Here is a 13,640-nt window from a genome sequence, read left to right as displayed (position 1 = left end):
GAGTGGAATACACTACAAATGAAAACCTCCCAAGCCTTTCCTTCTATTCTCATTGTGCCCATTACGTTTTTTCCCAAGGCTGGCCCATTCGGAACATATTAAAGTCTCAGAGAATGACTTTTCCCATAAAATGTCAGGCAATTCAGCATGAGCAGAGTATGTGTAGGACTTACATTAGGTTAAAAGCAGGAGTAAAGTTCTCCCAAGAGCTTTTCTCACTCCCTGGGACCTGTGCTGAGATCATTACATATACAGTGTTCAATTGCAGTGGGATATTTGTGGAGAAACATGAAAAAGATTTACTGACTGGCCCCATATATTCACAAATGGTACCATTTAGAAAAAGTCTTATTTATAAGGCAATGAAGGCATTTGTATGGTGTTTCGCTTCTTCCGTGGCAGCTTTTTCACATTAACAGAGATGCACTGGCAAAATAGTTCAGACTCATTTTTTGCTAAGGAAATTGCAAAGCAGGAGTGTCTTTAACCATGTATTATTTCAAACAGTTTAGGCTACTTAGTTTCTTTCATTTTCAAGTTATTTTGCTTCAAATACAAAGCAAAACAACACCTCCCCCCCACCGCAAAAAAAAAAAAAAAAAAAAAAAAAAAAAAAAAAAAAAAAAAAAAAAAAGCTAACAAAAACCAAGCTCAGACCAAAACAAAAAAAAAGTAATAGTGGTAAACTAGTGGGATTTTTGTTAGTGGGTTTTTTTTGTTTTGTTTTGTTTTCTGTTGGTACTTTTCAATAGTTAGCATAGACACATAGGAACTATACTTCAACTCAAGAACAAAACCAAAAATTTGGATACAATTGGTATCAAGGATAAACAATTAAGTGAAGCAAACTTCAGAGGAGCTGGATTAAGGTAATTAGAAATAGTGACTCTGGTTTGTAACCAGCTCTTTTGCTCAAAGCGAATTATATTAAATTATATATTGGCATTCCATCTTACCTGATTGCATAATGCTGTTTAAAGAGTGGTCACTAAAATCAGAGTCACTTTCAGAACAACTGTTAATTGTGAAAGTAACTATTAAAAGTTACCATTTACATTTTTATTTGTAGAGACGCTGACCATCTGGCAACAAATTGCATTATATTGTTGCATTTTCAAATATTCTTCATAACCATGAGTAGCTGAAAAGCAAGGCGTATGGGCTACCAGCAAGAGAAAGATACTGTAACAGAGGAGTAAGTTGTGAGTCATGGGAAAGTGTCCTCCCAGTCACATCAATTTCTTAGTGTAAGAAATCATGGGTCATTATTGGTGATATGCTGTGTTGTATTGCTTCAGGGATAGCATTCTGCACTGATACCAAGATCAGCCACCTGAATGATCTTGAAAATGCTAGTAGTGTTATTTTCCTTGAGTACAGGCCAAGTGCTAACAGATGGAAGTGAAGGGTAGAACATTCAGCTGGACTGCAACAAAATACTTGCCAGTGTCAAATAGAATAATAATTCAGAAGTTCATACATGAATGTGGGTGCTGCTGTCAAATATGAGACATTAATCAACATTCACAAAAAGACACAGGTATTTAGGAAGGATCTGGATTGAGATAATTAGATTCCAGTGGTGGTGAACTCTTGGAACTTTTGTCTAATTCTTCTAGTAGCACAAGTACATAAATTCCTAAGTTTAAAGTAGAGGTTGTATTTCAAAGGCATCACAAGTTTGGGTGAGAGTTATTGACTACTCAGAAGTCTTTCTATATTGGCATGACTTGGTGCTTATTTCATTACTCAACCTTACTATAGATGGAAATACAGACTTTTCTCAATCTAATTCACTGAATTCTTGAAACGCTCATGCACAGTTCCTTCTTTTACAACAGACAAATGAAAATATATTGGAAAATAATGCAGTGGTGATGAGGATCCACTTTAAAGCATTAGTCAGTTGTCAGAAGAACCCACTTTTCACAAAGAAAACATAGATGAAATGGACATTTCCCCTTTAAGGATGATAACCACAATCTCTCAATTCTCAAAAACCCTAATCTCTTGTCTGTTTCAGCAAACAGGATCTTTTTGTTTCAAACTAAGAGAGTTCTGTGAAATCATGCTGCCTTTCAATAGCATAATCACACATAGAAATTCTCACAGATAAATGAATTGTAATAGAGGGAAGAAGTTAGACCCTCTGCCACCCAAGAATAGCTCACATATTTTACAATAAACAGTTATTTTTTACAATAAACAAAGTGTATACCATATTCTCAGAGAAAGGGACATTCCTCCAGATTGTGTCTATTCCTTGACCATGACAACTCTTTTTGTAATATCCAGGTCCATTTCCTCTTGGTGTTACACCACCTGACAGGAACAAATACAAACTCCACCTTGTGAGACCACTAATTTTAGAGGAAGAAATCTGATGTTACTGATGAACATGTGACAAATAAAGGGAGTGAAAGATAAAGTATATAAATCATTGATATCAAAGCTTCTGTCTTTTGGGGATCAAGTGATTTCTGGAGAACTGGACAGTAGAGTACACAGAAAAGAGCATGTGGTGACACTTTATTTTTGTAATATATTACTATTTTATTTAAGATTTTTCTTTTTCATTTAGGAATGGTAACTAGCTAAAAGCAACAGCAGCAAAACACAAAAAAGCAGGCAAGAATATCCTGATTTTATTAAAACTGAAAATTAACATATTTATCACAGTGTTCAAAGTATAAAAGAACAATGACATGTTTTTCCATATTGCAAAGACTCTTGTTAGTGCAGTTCTCCATCACTGTATGACTGAAGAGGCTGAAAAGTGCCCGGTGTCACTGTCAGTGGAGAGGAGGATGGAGCAACTGCCAAAAGCTGTGGGTGCTGCACTCCTCTTCTGTCCCAGCTGTGTACTCCTGCCAGCCCCTTTGTGCCTGAGCAGTAGGCAGTCACTTTGCTGCAGAATTGGTACTGCAGACTCAGCAGGGCAGTGCGGTTTTAGGCCAGCTTAAGTAGATGCTAAACTGCCCCTTAAAAATGTCAGCTGCATACAGGGGTAATTTTAAATCCATTTGTGGGTACCTCAGATGCTGCATATATGAAGCAAATAGGACTATTTGTACTTTATTAGCCCTTTAATCAAACAATCTTCAGTGGAAGTGGTTTAAAAGCATCAGGGATGATGTGTACAGTAGTGGTATCTCGAGAAGGTTCTCAGCAGTTGGTCAGAACAGCACAATGACAGATTCTTAGGGTGTCAAATTCATTGGAATAACATCTGTGCGCATTTACATTGAAGCAAATGTTTCACTGTGAAATCTCATCAGCAGGCAGAGAAATATGATTAATGCTATAAATGTTGTATGTGTGGAAGCATTTAAGTATTGTGTTTTTCAACCTGCTAGATATTGACATATTAAGCACAGTATGTAGGTAAATTAATCATAATACAAAACCCAAAAGAGTGCAAAAGGAAAGAGTCCCCTTTTCACTGACCCAGCATCTTGACAATCTATGAAGTTCTTGGCATTTAACTCTCCACTGGCAAAGAAAAACCCATAAAAAAAAAAAAACCAACAAAAAACCTCAACACTAAATTTACCAGATATTAAGTTTTAAACTTCAGTGTGGTACATTCACCATACATATGCATGATCAAATATATGCTACAATTTGGACCAGAGAAAAGCTTAACATTAGAGTCTTCTGAGGTAGATAAGGCTTATATAATATTGCTGTAAATAGGGTTCTACCCTTGGACTGCAGGTAGAGGCCACATGTGAAGAATCAATGCATGGAGGTACACCTCTCTGTTGATTTTGGTATCAAAATAACAAATATTGGTAAGAAATCTTATTATTTTCATTCCTTTTGGCAGAGATATCTCAGCTATAGTTTTGCAATCCTAATATAAGCCCCATCGATGATGTGCATGCCTTTCTACGACTTCATAAGCTCTGTATTTGGGCCTGAATCCCAGTATCCCATCACTGGGGTCCTTTCACCAGCAGTTATTAATACAGCATCCTTACTCGCTAACAACCATAAATTAGAATTAGCCCACACGTATTTTTAAATATATTGTCCAGCCCATGCCGAATATATATGAAAAATGTTCTTACTGGATAAGCAGAACCTACAGAGGTAGCAATTAAATCATAAGACTGAAAACAAAAACTCTTATGATCTACACCGTTGTCTCCAAATTATATGATTAAGGAGATACTAAATTATACATTATAGTGAAACGGTGCAACTACAAATCTTAACTAAGCATATTTTTTGTAGTTCTATTCATTATACTAATGTACTGGCTTATATTTAGCAGCTTTAGAAACATTAGAAAACAGGAAAGCTACAGATTACAACCCATATGGGTACACTCAGGTTGGCAGCAGTGATTAATAGTATCTCCTGGGTTTGCTTTTTGTAACTTAAACAATATTTAAGACAGATATTAAGATGATTTACGTCACAAAGAATTCAAACACTATTTACTTGAACAAAGCGTAGTATATTATAAGGAATGTCAGTAGCATGTATTAGTTTAGTCATTATTGCAGGGAAACAGGCTAGGTCTCAGGTTAAAATGGGGTATCTCAGTTTGCAGCACAGCACCCTGAATTCAAATTATACTTAACCCATTCTGCCTAAATATCCTAAGTGACTTTATGTCAATAAAGGCCACATTCATCCACCTCAGTGGGATATCTTACTTTGCACAGTCCTGTGAGATTTAATAAAATGACTATGAAGTGCTACTTAACAGAAAAGTGTGTTTCTACAAGAATTTTAACATTGTTGAGGTGATCTGCCACTCTTGTCATACCTGGCTGACTATTCTCATCTCCTCCTTTTCCAAGGATTAGATAGCTGTGATGAATCAGGTAAGGGGACTGGTTTTGCAAAAATCTTACCTGACAAAGTAACTGTTAGTTTTCAGCTAGAAAATCTCCTTCAGTTTAGTTCAGCTGACATACGCAATAATATATCTGAAGGTAGGCAGTAGTAAAGAACACATCTTTGGAGATTATTTTAAGGTAAACAATTTAGTAACGTCGTTGAATCCTTCCACTCTTAATTCTGATGTTTTGCTCCATTGGTGGAGAGGTCTAGAATGCTAAATATTTTTAATCATCCAAGAGAACCTGAAAATTTTGAGTGTCTGGCATGTAAAAATGTTGAAAATATAGACTATCAAACCTTTAAAGTAAGAGCTCATTGTTGCAAATACTTTTCTATGGTATTGTAAAAATTACATTCTCAAGTTCTTAGAGTGACCAGTCAATTTTAACATTTGTTTTGCTAAATGTTAAGTAGATTGTCACTGGGCTGCTTTGAGTCATGCCAGGAAAGTGGTGCAGAAATATTAACATCATAACAATATACCAGTACATATACCAGTGACTTAGGATGTATTATATACATGACAATGACTCTCACAACCTAGAACACAGGGTTTGTATTAAATTTCTTTGGATTTCACCCAGATTATTCAAAGAGCAAACTTTGGGAAGTTTCCACTTCTATTGCCATTTTCCCTGTTAATGTATTTTGGCCTGTAGGTCTCCTTTAATGTATCATTTCCATCTGTTATTCTGAGTACCTTTGTTTTGTTTTTTTGGCTTTTTTTTTTTTTTTTAACTTGTAAATGCTGCCAGAGAGACCGATTGTGTCTACATAATACTGTGCACCTCTGCCCAGAGGTATCCAAGCCAGTCATAACAAGCTTAGCTAACTGGAATACGTAACATGCTCTATTAATGAGACTGTTCCTCCTGGGATCTAAGCTGATACATCAGAAATTAGCCTGAATATTACTTCAGGGCAGTGGATGGTTCTTAGCTGACCCATGTTAAAGAGAAAGTCTTATTTAAATTTTGGACGATGAAGTTAGGATGCAAGTTAATCAGTCTATAGATCCCTACACAGAGAGGTCACACGGAAGGGTTTTATATTAATAGCAAGAGGAATTAAATTATCAGATAGCTGAAACCTGAAGCTTGAACTTTAATGATATATGAGTTTTACATTATTAACAGTGTTTGTAATTAAGACTGGAAGAGTTTTTCAAGGTATATGACGGATTAGCTGTAATTGAAGTCTTTAATTAAGACCAGATGTACTTCTCAAAAGATATTGTCAAATGTGATGCTAAAAGAACTATCAGGAGAAATTCAAAGGTCCTAAAATATGAATTTTTCATCACACTAGACTTTCTTTTGCCACATTCATTTGTCTAGAAAAGTGGAAAAATACAGTGGACATTTATAAAGGTCATATAAATGGGTTTCTTATAATGGCAATTGAATTACTTTCTGTTCTGCCAACATAACTGGTTTGGGAAGCAGCTTGAGATCTCTCAGGAGCATAAGACAAAAATTAATTTTGCCACTTCTAAGTGTGGGGAGGCAACTCTGGCAGTAAAAGAAGACACAAGGAGAAGAAGTAGGGCTGAAATGTGGCAACAGAATTTCACATCACTCTTACTGCCTCTTTTCTCCTGCTCTGCTTCTGCATAGGAGTAACTCCAAGCCCATACACCCTGATCTTAAATTAGCCAACAAAAGTGTCTTTCCAGACATGTAGCACAGCTATAGGAAGACCATAATTAAAGATCTTCTTAAAGAAGATCTTTAAACTATGGATATTTTCCTGTCCCTTCCAGTTTTACTGCCCAGGCAACTCCCTCTACTTCCAATGTCTGAAGTTATCCCTGACAATACTAATAATTTAATCTTTCTTGGGCTCATTCAGAATCCCACCTTAATAACCATTATGAGGGAATCCATAACAATCTGCAGTATAACAGCAATTCATTTGTTGCATAAAGACTTTGTTTTGTTTAGGGGGCTTTATGAAGTTACAAACATCTGTACGGATGTAGTGTATGTCAACTGAAAAGGTTTTTTTTCATAATACATACAACAGATATCCTTGGCACATGTGAACAGTATTATTTTGACTCACAGGAATGAAGTATTTACAGAAAGATAAATGCACTCAAGAGTGCTTTCAAATTGCACTACTGAAAACCAATAAATGTAAGAACAAAAAATATTCATCCATTTAACATGAGATACTTGCCATCACAAATGCTTCAAAGAAAAAATCAGCAGTTAGCATATTTCTAGCATTTTTTCATTTCCAGAAGACATGGCAGTTGATAGATTTCTATCTAATTGCCAACAAACATGAAGCCTTCAGTTTCAAATATTTTTCCCCTTTACTTTTCTAGTACACAAAAAATCTATCTTCAGATCATTTGTAATATATTTACAATCACAAGAGCAGCAAGCAAACAAATACACAGACAAAGGCTGTCAAAAAACAAGGTGAATTCAATTGTATGTGCTGAACTACGCCTCTCCCACAACCATGGGATTACCTCTGGCAGCCAGGAAGACTCTATAGCCTTCCTTCTTCCTCACAAATCCCCATTTTTTTGCAATATGCCCAGAAAACTATCCAACTTACAGCTCTTACAGCCCAGAGCTCATTAGGCTTGTGACAGATAGGCATGCTGCTGCCTAGAGTTGCAAAGAAATTACTGAGAATTGTTCAAAATTTTCCTGACACTTCTCTGTAGAAGTAAATGATTTATTGATATCACTGATAGGTGGGATCAAAACATTTGAGGCAACACATCAAATCTTTTGAAACTGTGACAATAACTGAGCAAATTTCTAATCATCTTAGCACTTATATTCCTCAGCCCCTTGGCAGTTCCCTTGTCAGGAGCAAGGTGCACAACCTTCTCTTAACCTCTGATTCCTTAGCAACCTAATGAATAAGAAAATAAAATATTTCAGTCTGCTGCTAAATTAGAATGAGTGCTTTGAATATAGTAGAAAATAGCACAAACCTCTTCAAGCAGTTTTTCTATCTTTGTTCTACCACAGAATAAACCTTTTTTTAGGCTTCAACACATTAGGTTGCCTGGGAACATCAAAGAGGACAAATTAAATAAAAATACGTATTATTTCCATAATCAGAACACATATTACTAAAAAAAATCAAAAAATCGAAAGGCTTGCTTTCAAAATATAAAGCATAGGACCACAGTCGGAAAAAAAAATCAGAATTTACATATTTAATTATGTCAAACATCAAACAATTTTAATATTTCAAGTATTTGGTTTAGATATGTGGGTTTAGATGGAGATGAATCCAACAGTTGGTTCCCAGTCCCGCACTATCTGAAATCTGAAATCAAGGAGAATCTATTGTCTGCTTCTCAGACATTAAATTAACCCCTTGGTCATTAACAGTGAAGAAAATCAATGCCTATTTCAATCTCGTGATATTAGCATTTGAGATGTACAACATCCTTTTAGAAAAAACATATAAAAGATACAAAATGTGTGTGAAGATACAAGCTAGTCTATAGCTGTGGGATTTCTGTATTACCAGAGATTTGGTGAAATAATGCAGTATATCTGTCATACACTGTGCAATATTTTAAAGGTTTTCTTGACGTGCTGTAGCAAATTTATATTAAAAATAGAATAGTAAGGGAAATATTCTGCCATAAAAGTAGTTCGTTTTCATCCTAACAATAACATGAGACTGCAGTAAAAAGACATAAAATCATGATGATGTAATGTGTGATCGTCATCATCATTAATTTCAAACACAGTTTTATTTGGGTCTGTGAGATTTGCTAAGTACCCTTCAGTGGCAGCTCTATAAACTCATATGAGAAAGAGGCAGGAAAAAGAAGAGGTAAAAATCTTGGAAAGAATTCTTTAATAAAAATGCTGAATTGTAGGAGAGACTACAGTAAAAACCAGTTATAACATATACAAACAAAGCTGTATGCAGTTAAACTTATCATTTGATTGCTTTAAATATAGGACATTTTTTTCACAAGAGTGTAGGTGGCAAATCTCCATTACCTGTGGACTTTGTTTGACTCAAATTGAGGAGCAAGGGTAAGTAAGTTTTCTCAGTATATGTAAAATAAAACAAAACCAAACAAAAAAACCCCACCAAATGAAAAATTAAACCATCAGCCTTCTCCATAGGCAAGTTTCTGTGCTTTTCAAGTTGAGTACCACCGAGAGAAAGAAAAGTAAAGTAGCATATTCTTCTGAAACAGGAAGCATCTGAACCTCAAATAATCAGAAAAGTCTTGTTGTTCATGACACTGACTTGTCCAGTCAGCTCTCCGAAGAGCAGTTCTGTATTTTTTATTCTGAAATTTCAACCAAAGGGCAGAAGCAGACAGTTTGCTATAATGTTTTAAAAGTGAATGGCAATGACTTTCCTAAAGTGGAGCTTGTTTCCGCTGATCCCCACTTGTGCCGAGGCTTTGGTATCTCTGGAACTTTGTCTTAGTAAGCATTTATTATCCACACTGCAGTTTTATAGTGGACTTTGAAGCATTCTAATTTAACACAGAAATTAATCCATTTCAGTCTATTATTGAAATAAGGAGTGAATTTCCAGAGGGTTTGTAATGTGTAGAGATAAGGGCACAAAGCTAAGTTGCTTTCTTCATGGAGACTGTTGAGAGATGACATTTCTCTAGCCTTCATAGCAAATCTACAAGCAGATATTGAAGAAATTTTACAGAAATTTTATAATTATTTTTGCACACAATTGCTTTTTGGAAAGATGTCTAAATATGTATATCAGAATTTTCCCCCTACATTTTATTCTAGAACCAAAAAAGCCCTGCTGTTCCAAAATGACTTCTGAAGTATCCACGATAAGATATGGTTATACATCAAAATGAAGAGACTATAATAATCACTTTCAAGAAAACAAAATCAACAATAAAAGAGTTGTCAATAAATTACTTCACCAAGATATAAACTACTACACACAGATTTTCATACTTTATTCCTGTCATGTGGTTTCTCTGTCAAACTCATTACTCTATTGTTTCATTAGGAATTTCCCAGTCTTGTTTATACATTTGGCAATAGATGTCTGAAATATTCTCCATAATGCTGGACTTTGGAGAGAGGGTACCTCAGTGCTGTCAGTCTAAAGGTTAGGATCTGCATTCAGACAACAATGAGCACAAGAGGAAAATGATGGCATTAACGAGCATAAGGAAATAAGTATCAGATGCTGACAAAATGTTCCATTTTACACTTGATGTATTTTAAGGTTTCTTCTTGCATGGAATGGGTTTGTTCTTTCCTTCCCTCTCTACCCTCCACATTAGAGAGACAACATGCTGTGGCATGGTGTAGAGATAAAGTAATTTTTATTCTGATTTCATAACTCTTACCTAACCCTCTTTGATTCCTCAAGGGTCCTATTTTCCAACATCATAACATCTGCTTTTTGTTTCTTGACCTTGCACTCTCCCACTTTCCCTGTTTCCCTCCAGGCTATTCACTTATTTCCATCCCACTTCCTCCTCCTCAGCAGGACATCGGCAGGGGGAAGTGCAGGTTAAGCAGAAGGCAGAAGCCCCGTGTTTGTAGTCTCGATTTTTATTTGGCATTCCAGAAAAACTTCTGCCTTCTCTCCTCTTACTACAGAAGCTAAGTGTTATGCAGTTTCAACTTAATATATGAAAAATCCATTTTTTACAATCATTTTTTTCTCTTGTGTTTCCCCTGACCCCTGTAAGCTTACTCCAACCTTTTAATTCCCACGTGAAATGACACAATAATCATACTAGACAGAGAGCAGTGCCTCAGCCCTGGTGAATTCTTTTGTTCAAAAGAAAGGAAATTATAGAGTTTTGTAATGGACTTTTTTCAGCATCAATTTTTTTATATATATATATATATATATATTTTTTTTTTTTTTTTTTTAAGAAAATAGGCTATTTTAGCTTAAAATTCACCCAAAATACTCAGCCTGAGGCAGACACCTCCCATTGACACCTTTCAGTGCTGAGGTTCAAGTCCAGTGATTACGAAAAAGTGCAGATAGACTTTCTGTAACTTCACAACAATTAAATACAATGCAGCTGTAAGTGTTTTGGTGTAATGAATTAATTTGAATATTTCTCCACTATACTTTTTCCACAGATTGAATTGCATATTACTTTAGGGTCCTCCAAGTTCAATAGCTGTAGGGATAAAGCTGGGACCTGATTGATTTTTGCTTGGCTTTTTTTGTTTTGGTTTGGTTTTTTTTTGTTTGGTTTTTTTTTTTTTTTTTCTTTTTAAAATGTGGATGCATGACAATAAAAACTTGTCAGTTTTCTACAGACAAAATGAAAATTTACAGGAAAGTAATTGCAAAAAACTCTCATTTTCTCTCACAATAAAAACAAACAAATAAGCAAACGAATAAAGAGATAATAATGTTTTGCCAACCAGTTATATACCAACTTTTGCTCACTGTAAGGGGATTGATTTCTACCTCACAACATCTAATGGTAGAATAAGTAATTTATTTCAGACTGTTGTGAAGGTTGTAAGTGTTAGTGACACTAACGTGTATTCTAGTGTGCTTGCTATACATTATCAAGCTCCAGTCTTAATTTTTTGATCCTATAGGTGCAAGTAAAGGGAATGTATTTAATAAATTATTTAGCAACCAGGGATAATAAGACTGAAAATTGCATGATAAATCAGATAAAGGCTAAACTGAACATTAAATTATCTTTCTGCCTTGTCTTCCATTAACCTGGCTGAATATTTTGTCCCTTGTTCCAAGGTAAATGCATATCTGACAGATAACATTTTCAGAATTTTTGATTGAATTTATAGTTCTAAATAAAAGGAAGACGTTAAGCATAAACTAAACTGTTTATCAATGCTTTTATAACAAATAGTTTCTGTCTAAAAAATTGGAAACTTTTCTTGATATAATGGAAATAATTCATAGCTAAGAATTTATATCTCAAGCTGTGGTTGACTGACTGGTTGATTGATTGATTTTTAAACAAGAAAGGGGAAGCTTTTACTTAGTACATAATAACTGTTAAAATTGGAATATTCTATGGTAAAATGGTGTATCATATTTATATTTAAATATGTATATTTGAGAGGCAGATGGATGATCAAAATGCAATCTAGTTATTCATCTGAAAGCTGTGAGAACATCTAGCGATATAGAGAAAAAGACACTCCCACTTTTAAAATAAAAACTTTTTTGTACCATATTCCTTAAGAACAATAAATATTAGTAAGCATCTAGAAATGATGAAGTGTCTTTGGTCATCCATTGGGTAATACAACTTAATTGGTTATGAGTCAGATATAACCATTGAATTTTCAAAATCTTGCTAATAGGGGCATCAGGAACTCCCTAACTGAAGATGAATGTCTACAACTCTTAATCAGCTATAGAAATTGCAAGACCAGGTTTATGCTCCAAATTTGCAAGCACTACATCATATTGGCAATGCTGATAGGAAATTAATGTTTATGACAGTTCTTGTTGACTGTATGCCTCAGTTTCCTTAAGAACTCTGGAAAACCAGCCTTGCTCCTGGTGTTGCCATTGAGAAATCAAATGTTCTGGCGTGTCAGGAGCATGCACTGTGTGTAGTTGGCGGCCAAACCAGTAGGAGTATTCCCTACTTATATGTATGACAATCATTGGCAATGTCCATGACAGCTTCCCTAGAAATGCATTCCCAAGTAGCTACAGGAAAAGGAAGCCTGGGTCTCCAAGGATCTTCTCCCAGATCAATCATCTTAGCTTTGCCCTTTTCCTCTGCCCTTTAACTTCTCTGTGGTAGAACAGCAAAATTCAATTCTGCCTGCCCTGCTGAGAATTCATAGTCTGTTCTGAGTGCTAAGCACATTCATGAAGAATAGCACCAAAGTATTGAACCAGTGCATAATGAGTCTTTCTAATCATGCCCTTGCCCTTCATTTCCAATAGTCAACAGCTCTCAGAAGTGTGAAGTGTGAAGTGAACAAACACATGAAGAGCTTGCCATAATTTATTTGTGTTTGCTGTGAATAAAACAAATAATGTGGCATCTCCATGGCAAACAGATATTGCCCTTCTTCATTAGTAAAATATTTCCAAAAGGTTAATTAAACAAAAAGAAAATGCAGTTCAGCATTTAGACACTGTATTAATACATTAATTATGTCTTAATGATCAGGGTCTGTAGCATTTCTGGGGGATTAATTACCATCTGGAAGAGTTCATAGCCCGTCTTTTCCACAAGTCATTTATTCCATCTATTTGTTTATTTTCTAATAAATGATCCAGACTCAAGGTCATTACTGATAGGTCACTTGTACAAAAATGAATTGTAATAACAACCCCCTTATTTTGTTATGTTTTTATAATGGAATGTTTATCCAAAGCAAAATATATACTGTCCCTTTATCAATGCTACTTCTTCCTGACAGCAAATATTTAAAATGGTAGGAAAGCAATTACATAGATAAATTTTGAAATTCATTTTTATTGTCTCATAAAGAACACTGTAAAAGTTTTTTCTTCCTGCTCACTCTGAGAAAAAAGTGGGAAAAAAAGTCAAAATCTACTCTCAATTTTTTTTCAATTAACCATCTTGTCCTTTCATGTATGTAGAAATAATTCAAAAAGCTAAAATTAATAAGCTCATTAACAAAAGTCACCTGTGAAAACAAGTAAAAATTCATCAACATATCTCTCCAAATTACTTTTATTTTTCTTGTCAGCTATCCTGCAAACACATCTTGCAATATGAAAATCAATTATAGCTTTCCTGATTGAATGCATGAATATCAAGCTGCCACCTTTACTGAGAGCTCTAGGGTCACAAA

The sequence above is a fragment of the Zosterops lateralis genome (assembly GCF_965231275.1).
Source record: "Zosterops lateralis genome assembly, chromosome: 1".
NCBI classification, from domain to species: Eukaryota; Metazoa; Chordata; class Aves; order Passeriformes; family Zosteropidae; genus Zosterops; species Zosterops lateralis.
The sequence above is the reverse complement of the archived record's forward strand: the minus strand, read 5'-3'. Positions refer to the sequence as shown.